This window comes from Helianthus annuus, chromosome 13 (genome assembly GCF_002127325.2).
Source record: "Helianthus annuus cultivar XRQ/B chromosome 13, HanXRQr2.0-SUNRISE, whole genome shotgun sequence".
NCBI classification, from domain to species: Eukaryota; Viridiplantae; Streptophyta; class Magnoliopsida; order Asterales; family Asteraceae; genus Helianthus; species Helianthus annuus.
The window spans coordinates 85320497-85332914 of record NC_035445.2 but is presented as its reverse complement, the minus strand read 5'-3'; the positions used below and the strand labels follow the sequence as shown (position 1 = coordinate 85332914).

General features: G+C 40.4%; 1 long non-coding RNA gene across 1 annotated transcript; it reads right to left on the bottom strand.

Moving 5' to 3' along the window:
- Positions 1–808: 808 nt before the first annotated feature.
- On the bottom strand, positions 809–2499 carry LOC110902908. Its single transcript, XR_002571515.2, has 3 exons — positions 2344–2499; positions 1766–1832; positions 809–1019 (listed from the first exon to the last, which is right to left on the bottom strand). It is a non-coding gene; the product is annotated as an uncharacterized LOC110902908 (long non-coding RNA).
- Between the last annotated feature and the right edge of the window lie 9919 nt (positions 2500–12418).

Here is a 12418-nt window from a genome sequence, read left to right as displayed (position 1 = left end):
GGACGACTTAGAATTTAAAGCTCTATTGCTAGATTATTAAAAAGAGTTAATTACTGTTTTCGTCCCTGTGGTTTGTCAAAAATTACTATTTCAGTCCATTAGTTTAAAAATTGCGATTTCAGTCCTTGTGGTTTCACTTCCGTAACCATTTCAGTCCACCTCGTAACCATTTCAGTCCCTGTACTTACAGAATAAATGGATTGAAATGGTTACGAAAGTGAAACCACAGGGACTGAAAATGGTCACGAAAGTGAAACCACACGGACTGAAATCGCAAATTTTAAACTAATGGGCTGAAATAGTGATTTTTAACAAACCACAGGACGAAACAGTAATTAGCTCAAAAGTGTTAATTACTGTTTTATATACATGAAATTAATTTGAAAAAAAATAGATTCTTACTTAAGTGTAAGAACAACTCAAACGGGTTCTTAGAGATATCAACTGGTTGGCTACCATCCAACACTTGATTTGCTATAAATCCCTTTTACTGTTATAGAAAAAAAATAAGGTTATAACCCGGAAATTTTCCGGGTAGGAAAATTTAATTTATAACAAATAAAAGTATAAAAATAACACTTTAACATCTAAAGTATCATCTTTTCCTTTTCTCCATCATTAATTTTTAATTGGTTTCTTAAACTTTTTCTTGTTGTAAAAAGCCATAAAAAACATACAAAAGCAAGAATGTAAAGTAAACGTCTATATTTAGAGCATTTACATTGGAACCTCTATTCTATATTATGTAACACCCTTTAAAATATACTAGATTATAAAACACTTGAAGCCCTTTTAAGTGAAAACATACTTAGAAAAACATAAATTCCTTACATGGATTTCATACGTAACAAACGTTTAGCGAAACTAGTACTAGATTAAAACATTCGGAAACTAAATTGTTAATTGTCTACATTTGTCTAAAACAAAAACCATTGGAGTTAAACTAAAGCGGAAGCTTGTAGATAGTGTTCGGTTCATCCAAAGCTAGCTCGACCATCTTCCGATTAGTTCCAAGTCACCTAAGGTCAAAACATAATCAAACATATGTTTTAGTGAAGATATAATAAGCATAACCAAGTTCCAAGCATCAAACAAACAAGAAAATAAATTTTTTTCCGGGCTGGAGGCGTCGCGTGACGCGTAGAGTCTTGGCGTCGCGCGACGCCCTGTTTTTCACAGAATGTTGCTTGCTGTTGTGCTGTAAGTTCCCAGCTTCAAGTATTTCCCATTACTAACTACAAATTGGCATAACTTTTGATCCGTAAGCCCGTTTCAAGTGATTCTTTTTCCTACACGACCGTATTTAAATTACCGACGTGTCTGCATAATTATTTTTACCAAAATCTTGGTTTACGGACTTAGTTCCCGAAAACTCCATTTGGATATTTGGCTCAGTTTAATACACAGACTTTCTACCATGTACTAGAAATCTTGAGGCGTTTTTCACCCAACATCCGGGGCTTAACACCACACTTATTACTTTGCCAACCCCATGTTCTATTTCACTTTCACTTGGTATCATTTTTGCCAAGTAATTGGACATCATCACTTCTATTTACACCATTGTTCGACCCGGTTGATTGTTTAGTGAAACCATCACTTTTAACAAATCAAACCCCTTTTTCCAAATCTTTATATTGACCCGTTTGAGGTTCATGTGAACTACGCCACTTTAGAAGGCATCAAACGTGTCTTTCAAGATTCAATCCATCTATTTTCTAAACTCGACAAATATGCATAATTTAACGAAACCAAAGCCACTTACCTTTAAAGCACTCCCTTTCCGCGTATGTCTCCTCCGGCGTGTCCGCTTGACGTCCCGGATTCCTTGCCTAAAGAGTTCAATTTACAACACGTTTAGAGCTCTTTCTTAAGCTTTAATGCATCATTTAATTAACACATTTCAAATCTGCGTTTTATCAAACCCTTAACATTTTGACCCTAATTTAGGCGTTTCATCGAACACCTGGCGGGTCGACTTTCTACATGATCTAATTTAATTTCATAACTTGAGTTCATCATTCCAATTAACCCAATTCTTATAGCATACACATATTATTAGCATAACAATCCTAGAGACTATTTAAAAATCTCAAATTACACTAGGCAACAATCTAAACCCTAGTGTTTACCAAGTTCATCTAACTTGTAATCACCCACCATAGTGATTTTATACCCATATCATCATCATGCAAAGGTTGGACAAGAATTTATCTAGGGTTTGCCCCCAAACTTCATATTACTCCCAAATTTCACAATTTCTACCACCAATTTAAACTAAACATAAATTTTCATTCATATGTAAGGATTCAAGTTGTATCAAAATGACCTAAATTGACATACCTTAGGATCCCCTTGACAAGGTGATCACGATTCTATGCTTGGATTTCGATTTCTAACTGATTAAAGCCTTCAATTTGTAGGATTTCTTGTGAACTAGGGTTTGGAATGGTGGTGTCGCCCCTGGGGTTCCTCTGGTCGACCAGAGTATAGCTTTTGGGGGTGTTTGTTTTATTTTTTCTTTTTTTTATTTGTTACTAACTAGTAAATTGAGTTTCATTTTGACAATATTGGCCCCTCTACTTATTAACATAACCATTTTTATTATTTTAACCCCATTGTAGGCTAATTTTAGACATGTTAGTTAACCAAGTTACTACATTTCTAGATAAGTAACTTCTCGTTTATTTAAACTATATATTATTATAAAGTCTTATAATTTCGGGATGTTACATATTATATAGAGAAAATAATAGAGGAAACAACAAAAATGCCATCACATTGGAATTTCTATGATAGAAAAAAATTAAAGTAAAGTACACCTCTATATTTATAGGGTCACATACATTCAACCCTCAATATTATTATTCTGAGTGTGTAATATCTAATATGATTTTGAAAAGCTTCATTTATACAACAGCCTCACCAATTTTGAAAAGACCCATTTTAAAAAAAAAGACTCACTCACAACCTGTTTTAATCGAGTTAATCACGGGTTATCCTCTAAATATCTTTTGACATCTGTACATAAAATAAATACAAACAAACTAATCATAAGTTCGTCTTTAAACAATTTTTCAAAGTTTACCTACTTGAGCAATTAGAGATAAATATAAAGCAAATCACCCGTTAGGTAAAAACGGTTGAAATTGCGTTTTTTTTTTCAGTAAACCAAACTTTATTATTCACCAAAAGAGGCATACAAACAACAATTAAGCTTCCAAAAAAACACACTAAGATACATCCAAAATACTCTTACCCCGTTACACATCCAATCACTTTAAAAAAATTATCTATACACATACACTAACCAAAGTCTAAACCAGAGAAAGTGGACCAGATTGAGAGATTGACGCCTATCGATCTGTTAATCATCCACCAGAGAGTAGCCTCCTTAATGTCTTGCACTATTTTAGTTTGAAAAGCATCGACCCCTTTGAAGATCTTATCATTTATCCTTAACCATAGCCTTCATATTGTCATGAGAAATACAATATAAATCGGCCTTTTTTTCGTGGGCGTATCCAGACTAATTCTACATACACAAACCTTCCAACATAGTGATTTAGCGAAGATACGTGAAGCAAACAAAAGACAGGAAGAGCAGCTTTTATATTTTTTATCATACATGTAATCATTTTATAAATAATGCTATACAAAATTACATGAAGAAAAACTGTTATAGTTATTTTTTTTATAGTATCAATCATAATGCTATACACACCTTGTCGTAGCTTAAACACATTTCTTCAGATTATGACCCAATTTGATCAGATTCTAAAAAACGAAGAAAGATTATCATGAGATACTGTAAAACTGGGGTTTAGGATGTAAACCATAAAAATAATAAATTAATTTAGATGATTAGCGTTGCAGAAAACCCAAATCGGGAAAGTTTACCTGAATCGTTAACGAAAAAAATCAGACTCAGATTGGGTTACTCAAGCGGATATTAATCACTGGAATAAGGTCGGGTATCAAACATAAGAGCACACATGAGTTGATTAATGGAACAAAATGTGACAACCCTCACAAAACCAGGTATCCGTACGACTTAATTAGCCATTAACTGTTGCCTAATTACTGCGCTTAACTGAGATTTCTGATAAACTGCTACTTGATTGTTGATACATGTACATGTCTGCATCATACTTTGATTTTTCCTGTCACTACATTATTTATTTACTGAACTCTAGTGGCAAACTTGATGCACAAAAAGCACAGTAGCACTAAACGGATACACAGTGAACATGCTGATATAGCCAGCATCAGGCAGACACTGCCTCTAAAGGCCTGAATGAGCCAGAATTATTTTACTACACCCATAGTGTGTGTAAGGATGCAAGGGTTGTATAATTGCGTCTCTAGGAATAAGATACAGAGATTGGATGTGCCTAAAACGTACTTTAAGCACGGAACACAGCACTTTTATTTACACACTAGCTTCTAGCTAATTAATAAAGTGCCAAAATACAAAGAATTATTCCCGACACTTTGCAGAATAAATTGTGTCGCTAAAAATATTACTTACGACGCTTAAAGGATATCTTGAGCACTTTAACGGATTCCTATCCAACCGAACAACCGGACAATACCCGGAACATAAAAATATTGCCAGAATTATTGTTAGTATTTTTCTGAGCCAGTTAGGGTCCCTGATTACCCTAACACCCGTATCATAACGCAATAAACAACTAACGAGGTTAGACCTTTATGTAACCGACTTAACATAACTGAACCATAACTGAGCAGTCGAAAACGAACCGGATGTCATTACATCCTAATGAAATCGGCCAAGGTGATGTGACAAGAGAGTACAACCTTTTTATTATTTTAATGGAGTTCGTGGATATCTAGACGACTCGAGAACCGTTGGACGAAAGCACCTAGAATTCTCTATTTAAACTCACCTCTCTCACCCACTCAAACACACACAAGATCACCAACACATCTCTCTCTCTCCCTTGCCCTCTCCTCTCGGCCGAACACTCACACAACCATCCATCCATTTCCGAGTTCGTGTCTCTTCATTTCAAGTGCATTCAAGTCTTGAGGATCACGTATAAGGAAGCCGGAAGCAAACGGAAGTTGAAGGACCTCGCTACGTTGCTTTTATCCACGCCGTTTTCGACTAGTTTCTTCCCTAGCCTCGAGCTAGAGGTATATTGTTTAAAACTCGTTTTTAGTCGTGTCTAAAGTGGTTAAAAGGATTTTTATCGGTTAAATGTCGGTAACCCGCTTCATGAATCTTTAAAGTCTACTAAAAAGTGAAAATCGTTGGATAAAAGAACATAACGCGTGTAAATATCGTAGTATTTGAATATGTTGGTTTTTATGGCCCGATCTATGATGTGGTGGCTCTCATCATCGTTTAACCCGACTTTGTTAAGATCACGTATCTTGACATACACTTGTTTCTTTTGTACAAGGGTTAAAAGGTGAAACTCCACCACACGGGAAACATGAACTTGTGTAAAAGTGTTTTAACATGAAAAATAGTATTTAAAACGAGCCGATCTACGTATGTACAAGTGGTATATACGTAGGACCGGGTGTCGAGAAAATCATGTTTTATAAAAGTTGCATAACATGTTAACAAATGTGATTTTTATAATCTACAAGTGTATAAACACTTGTGAAATGAAAGATCCGACAAAATAACGATTTTTATAAAAATTGTCGGAAGTTGTAAAGAGTGATTTGTTCCAAAAACGGGGTTTTTGCAAGAATAAACTATTTTATACAATAGATCCACTAAATATAACGAGATCTACATAATAGTTTTAGAAAAACTACAAGTTCATGTAATATTGTGATTTTACATACTAGTCTACGAATTCGAAGTGTTGAAACTTGTTTATTATGTTGGAAATTGATTGATTGAAATAAAAGAAGTGATTTTGTAAAAGAAAATGATACGCTTGAAAGCGTGGCCACCTCCAGTTACAGGGGAAACTCTGGCGAAATTTTCTAAAAAAAATCTAACACTTAGAATTATTTACAAGTGTTAGACTACTTTGACATGTTTTCAAATATATTTCGCCACAACTTTATTTATAAATAATCGGAGGTGGGATTTTCACAAAACTAAACGTGATAAATATATTTTCGGTAAACATATTTTGTCACAACACTGTTTATGATTATTTTGTGAAAATGTATAAATATTATTTTTAGAGTAAAAATAATATTTACTAACTTGTCAAACCCAAGATAATACCAACGCTTATACGACAAGCATAAAAGTTACAACGGTAATTTCTATTACCACATAATCATTAAAACGTAACTTACGCATTACGCGGAAATATTCACCAACACGTATGTTGTTAACGTATTATTTTGGAAAGTATTGTGTAAAGAGAAAATATAATATTTTTGAGAAAAATAATTATATTTTGGAATGAGAAATAAAAATATATTAAGTGGGACTTAATGAGATAGTATAAATACACATGTATTTAAATCCCCCATCCTTGGGAAGGAAAGTAAAATACCAAGTATGTACACGAAACGGTTGTCTAACCGTCTCCTAAAAATATAAGTTATAAAGCTAAGGCACGGCCATCCGTCTAATAGAATTAGCACCTGTAGGTCGTTGCACAGCTTCGGATATTCGGATTACTTGGTAGAGATACGCATTCACTGTGAGTTCATGTCCCCCTTTTCTCTAACTGTTTTCAGTTTACTTAACTGCGGGGGTGAAATACATGTTACTATGATTTACGAGTACTTTACAACGGTATGTTTAACGTAAGGAGGTGTTATACGATCATGTGAGTGGATAGGAACAACATGGGGCCATTAGTCCTCATGGAGGGACCGAGGGACAGGAGCGGTAGATCTATCTGGGTGTAGCGAGCCCAGCCCCCGGCCAAACTAGAAACGGACTGTGGGGTGACTTTGTCCACATACTTTGCCGTGGCACAAATCTGCTAGGTTTGAGTCTCCCTATTTGCACTTCACATATGTCAGTGGCCTTGCAAACCATTGGTGATCACAAGTCCTCTTACACTGCTACATACCACAACTATTTTCATACTTACAAAGGTTTTATATACTCACTCACGCATGAACTCGCTCAACATTATTGTTGATTTTTCAACTCGCATGTATTTCAGGAAATTAAACGGATCTGGCACGGTATGGAACGTTTTCCGCTGCACTGGTCATGAAGTCATCAGGGTTTAGGGTTGTGTCTCTTACCTGGACAAGACACAATCCCTAAATCACGTTTATGTTTTGTTATAAGTTGTAATGTTACTAAACAAGGTTATGGTTGCATGTTAAAAACAATGGTATTGTATGATGTTTTCAAAAACTTAATGGATGACTTGCATGGTTTTTAAATTCATACAGCTTTGTTATGATTAAGCTATGGTATTAAGAAGTCACACAAATTAACCACGCTTCCGCAAAGCCAGGGTGTGACAGCTTGGTATCAGAGCCAGGTTCATAGCGAACTAGGATTCTTTCTCGAGTCTAGACTATGATCACTAGGGCTCTCACGAAAACATTTTTCTGCATACCACTTAAGTCCAGATCCACAAACTTTTACAAACGAATGTTGAGCACATATTATTCATTATTTTAGGCTCAGTCTGGGAGGCTGAGGTTCAGGCTAGTGGGACTAGGGGTGTTGGCTAGTGGGACTAGGAGTGTTGGCTAGTGGGACTAGGAGTGCTGGCTAGTGAGACTAGGAAGGACAGTCTGAGAGGCTGGGAGGCTAGTGGGACTAGGGGTGTTGGCTAGTGGGACTAGGAGTGTTGGCTAGTGGGACTAGGAGTGTTGGCTAGTGGGACTAGGAGTGCTGGCTAGTGAGACTAGGAAGGACAGTCTGAGAGGCTGGGAGGCTAGTGGGACTAGGAATGTTGGCTAGTGAGACTAGGAAGGACAGTCTGGGAGGCTGGGAGGCTAGTGGGACTAGGTGGATTATGTGATTATTATCTGGTAACTTATGTGACTATTTGATTCACTGATTTTGTGCTTATTCTGTGTTATGTTACAGACCCATGGATTCACCAGCTACAGGTGGATCAGGTACCACTGGACCCCTACCGTTAGTGTCAGACGACGTTATGTCTTCGGAGCATGAGGTACACACCTCATACTATACTAGCACGGACGACGATGACTTTCGGCACCCTCTGGTAGAGATTCCGGCACCCATACCTTTTGCCTATGAGCCCATTGATGGCGACCCTGCTGAGTACCTCCCTATTGTTGCGATTCCGGCACCGATTCCCCTTGCTTCTTACCCTGCTTATGAGCTTATGCCAGACGCCGATGCCGACGACGACATCGATCTGTACGAGGACGAGCCATTTGAGGACGAGGCTCCTGACGTAGCTCCTCTACCTGCAGGCGGTCTCTTGATGATAGCTGATGTTCCAGCTGGAGACTCGCCCATTCACTCACCCGTTCCAGACTCTTTTGAGTCTGTGGCATCTGTATCATCTCGCGGAGCGAGCGCGCAGCAGTTTATTCACGACTCAGACCCTGATCAGGCGTCTTCAGCTGCCCCTATTCCGAGCTACGCGTTTGAGCATGATGAGATCGAGGATTCTGACCCTGTTTTCCCTCCAGGATTTGATCCTGACCGTGATATCGAGTATATTCCTATGGATGAGCATATAGAGGACCCTGATGATCCTATCGATCCCATTGACCCAGATTTTGACTTTGACATGGCGTTCGACGACCCCGAGCCTGCCATAGCCCCAGAGCAGGCAGCTGCTTTTGATCCTTTACCTGAGCATGACCCTGTTCATGCTGATTTTCCTCTTGAGCCTGTTGATGTTGATCCCCCTGTAGGTGTACCTGTGATCGAGGGCGATCATGTTGCTGCTGATCCCATTGTTCCTTTACCCATAGGTGACATACCTGTCGATCCTGTTATTGCACCTGTTGACCCCGTTATTGCTCCTATCGATCCTTTACCCATCGAGCCCGAGCACGCTCTTTTTGCTGAGCACATGGATCCTCCAGAGGAGGAGGCACAGCACGGGTGGATACCGGCGGACGAGGATGTTCCACCGTTTCCCCCACATCACACTGGCACACATCATACTGAGTTCTCTTTTCAGATCCCACCGTTTATTCCTCCAGCGGGGCCTGGAGAGGGCTCTTCAGCCCACCCTTTCGGTCATGTACCGATGACCATGCCATTCATGCCTCAGATAGCATCTATCCCATCTTCTGTTGCACCTATCGATCTTACCAGCACGCCATTGCTTTGGTCATCTTCCTCACCGATACCACCCACAGATCCATACCACCCATTTCATTTGGGCCATACTATTGAGGATCTTTTGATGTCGTTTGTACACCAGCACGAGTCTCATTCACAGCGACTCCAGGAGCTCGAGAGAGCTCAGTTGTCTTTTGGTCCATATCTTGGTCAGACATCTTCGTCGTTTCAGCCTTTTCGATCATTTCCTCCTGACATTGCTGCCCGACTTTCGACCTTGGAGCAGCAGGTTGCGTCCGTGATCCGTACTCAGCAGGCGATGGAGGAGGACTGGTATCACCTACGCCGCTTACTTTTCGCTCACTTTCCCCCTCCCCCACCCCCATCCGCATAGGGCTCATTGGTACTGTAGTGGTAGGCGATGGTGAGACGACCGCGATTGTGACTGCACAGATTTTTGGAGACCATCTGACGATACAGATTTTTGCTGATGTACTGGTTGTATGTGACACTGATGTGATGTTGTTTTTGACAGGGGTGATGTAGCCCCTATTTGATTTGTGATTGTATGATACAGTGACGTGCTGACACACTTGCTACACTTTATGGTCTCGATATATATAACAATCGCTGTATTCTCACCATATCTGATTCACTTGATTGCTTATTTATGTTTTGTGACATGGAATGTTGTATGTATGATATTTGCAACATGGGATGTTGGGACATGGGATGTTGTGTGTGATATATTGATAACATGAGATGTTATATGCTATTACTATTACTATATACGTATGTTTACTTTGGCCTAATCGACGTACGCATCTTTAGAAGATGGCACCAAGACGTCAACCGCAGCCGATGCCCACTACTCCTGAAGAACTACAGCAAGTTATTGCTGCCGCCATTGCTCAGTATGCTGCCTCGCAAGAAGGACCCAGCGGAAGCAACACGAACATCAACGGCAACCAAAATCCTCCTCATGGTAAACCTAAGTCATTAAGACATACCATGGCATAATTGGATTCCTTTAGCAAATGCTAATGCCGTTCCTATGATACGATGTATGTGCAGGGTGCACCTACAAACAATTCTTGGACTGTAAGCCCATCAACTTCGACGGCACAGGTGGTGCTGTTGCTTTCGTTCGCTGGACAGAGAAGACTGATTCCACCATCCGCATGAGCAAATGTGCGCTCGACCAGCAGGTCACTTACATCTCAGGGCTGTTTCTGGATGGAGCCTTATCTTGGTGGAACTTACAAGTGCAAACACTAGGCGAAGCTGCCGCCTACGCCCTGACTTGGGCCGAATTGAAAGAGCTTATGCGCAAGAAGTATTGTTCCCGTGCAGAAATTCAAAGGTTGGAGACTGAATTTTGGCACCTAAAGATGGATGGACCAAAGGTTGCAGAATACGTCCAGAGATTTCATGACCTATCTCAAGTGGTTCCTTATATGGTCACGCCTGAATACAAGCGAATTGAGCGCTTCATTTGGGGGTTAGCTCCCCAAATCATTAGCATGGTGACCTCCGCCAGACCGGCAACTATTACGGAAGCCATTGATTTGAGCGTGGCTCTCACTGAGGAGGCAATTCGTTTAAACAAGTTTGATGAAGTCAAGGCGAAGAAGACAGAGACTCACGTTGAGTCCTCAGGAGATAACAAAAGGAAGTTTTCAAACTTCAAACAGGGCGTCAGTATGGCAGTAAAGAAAGGAAAATCAGCTGGTAGTACCAAGAAAGGGAAAGGGTACCAGGGCACCCAGCCCAAATGCAACAACTGCCAACGCCACCATACTGGCAATTGTAACGTGAAAGTTTGTGAATCTTGTGGAAAACCGGGCCACTCAAAGGAATCATGTTGGGCTAGTACAGGCCGAGGAGGCCAGGGAGGATATATGAATAGAAACGATAATCGTGGTGGTTTGGGAAATCGCCCACAAGGGAATAATCGAGGCTACAATGCAAATCAAGCCGGAACTGCCAATCAAAACAACCCGCCAGTTGGGGGCGGTGCAGGAAGTGGAAAAAGATTAGGATGTTTTCATTGCGGTGACGTTGGGCACTTCAAGAAGGATTGCCCAGGATTGAACCAAGCCCGTGGAAGGGTGTTCCAGATCGGTGCACAGGAAGCGCGCCAGGATCCCAACGTTGTCACAGGTACGTTCCCTGTAAATCAACGTTATGCATCTGTTCTGTTTGATACCGGTGCCGACTATAGCTTCATATCACTAGAATTTAAGAATATACTTGGGCTAGCCGCTAATAAGTTAGACATTCCCTACGCAATCGAATTGGCTAATGGAAAGTTGATAGAAGCCAATGATGTGATCAGAGGCTGTGTGATTGAATTAGGAGAACGCGAGTTTACTCTAGATCTACTACAAGTCCAGTTGGGAAGCTTCGACGTGGTAGTAGGGATGGATTGGTTAACGAGTAACAAGGCTGAGATAGTGTGTCACGAAAAGGTTATTCGTATCCCGACCGGTGATGGTGAGACCATTGTTGTTCATGGAGAAAAGCGTGAGACGCCGTTACGGATGATTAGCTGCCTGAAAGCAAGGAAGTGTTTGAGGAAAGGATGTGTTGCTTTTCTAGCACACATTGTAGATAAGAAGGCTGCTGAGCCGAAGATCGAAGACATCCCTGTCGTGAGGGAGTACCCAGAAGTCTTTCCAGAAGACTTGCCTGGCTTGCCGCCTCAAAGGCAAGTGGAGTTTCGCATCGACTTAGTTCCAGGCGCTGCGCCTGTGGCTAAGGCACCCTACAGACTTGCTCCGTCTGAGATGCAAGAACTGTCGACACAACTTCAAGAGTTGTTAGACAAGGGTTTTATCCGACCAAGCTTCTCACCTTGGGGAGCTCCAGTTTTGTTTGTGAAGAAGAAGGACGGTAGTTTCCGCATGTGCATCGACTACAGAGAGTTGAACAAGCTGACGATCAAGAATAGGTATCCCCTGCCAAGAATCGATGATCTGTTCGACCAGCTTCAAGGTTCAAGCTTCTATTCAAAGATCGATCTTCGATCTGGATACCATCAACTTCGGATACAGGAGGAGAGTATCCCGACGACAGCCTTCCGAACTCGTTATGGACACTACGAGTTTCTCGTTATGCCGTTTGGTTTGACAAACGCACCTGCAGTCTTTATGGACTTGATGAACCGAGTTTGTAAGCTGTACTTGGATAAGTTCGTGATCGTATTCATTGATGACATTCTGATTT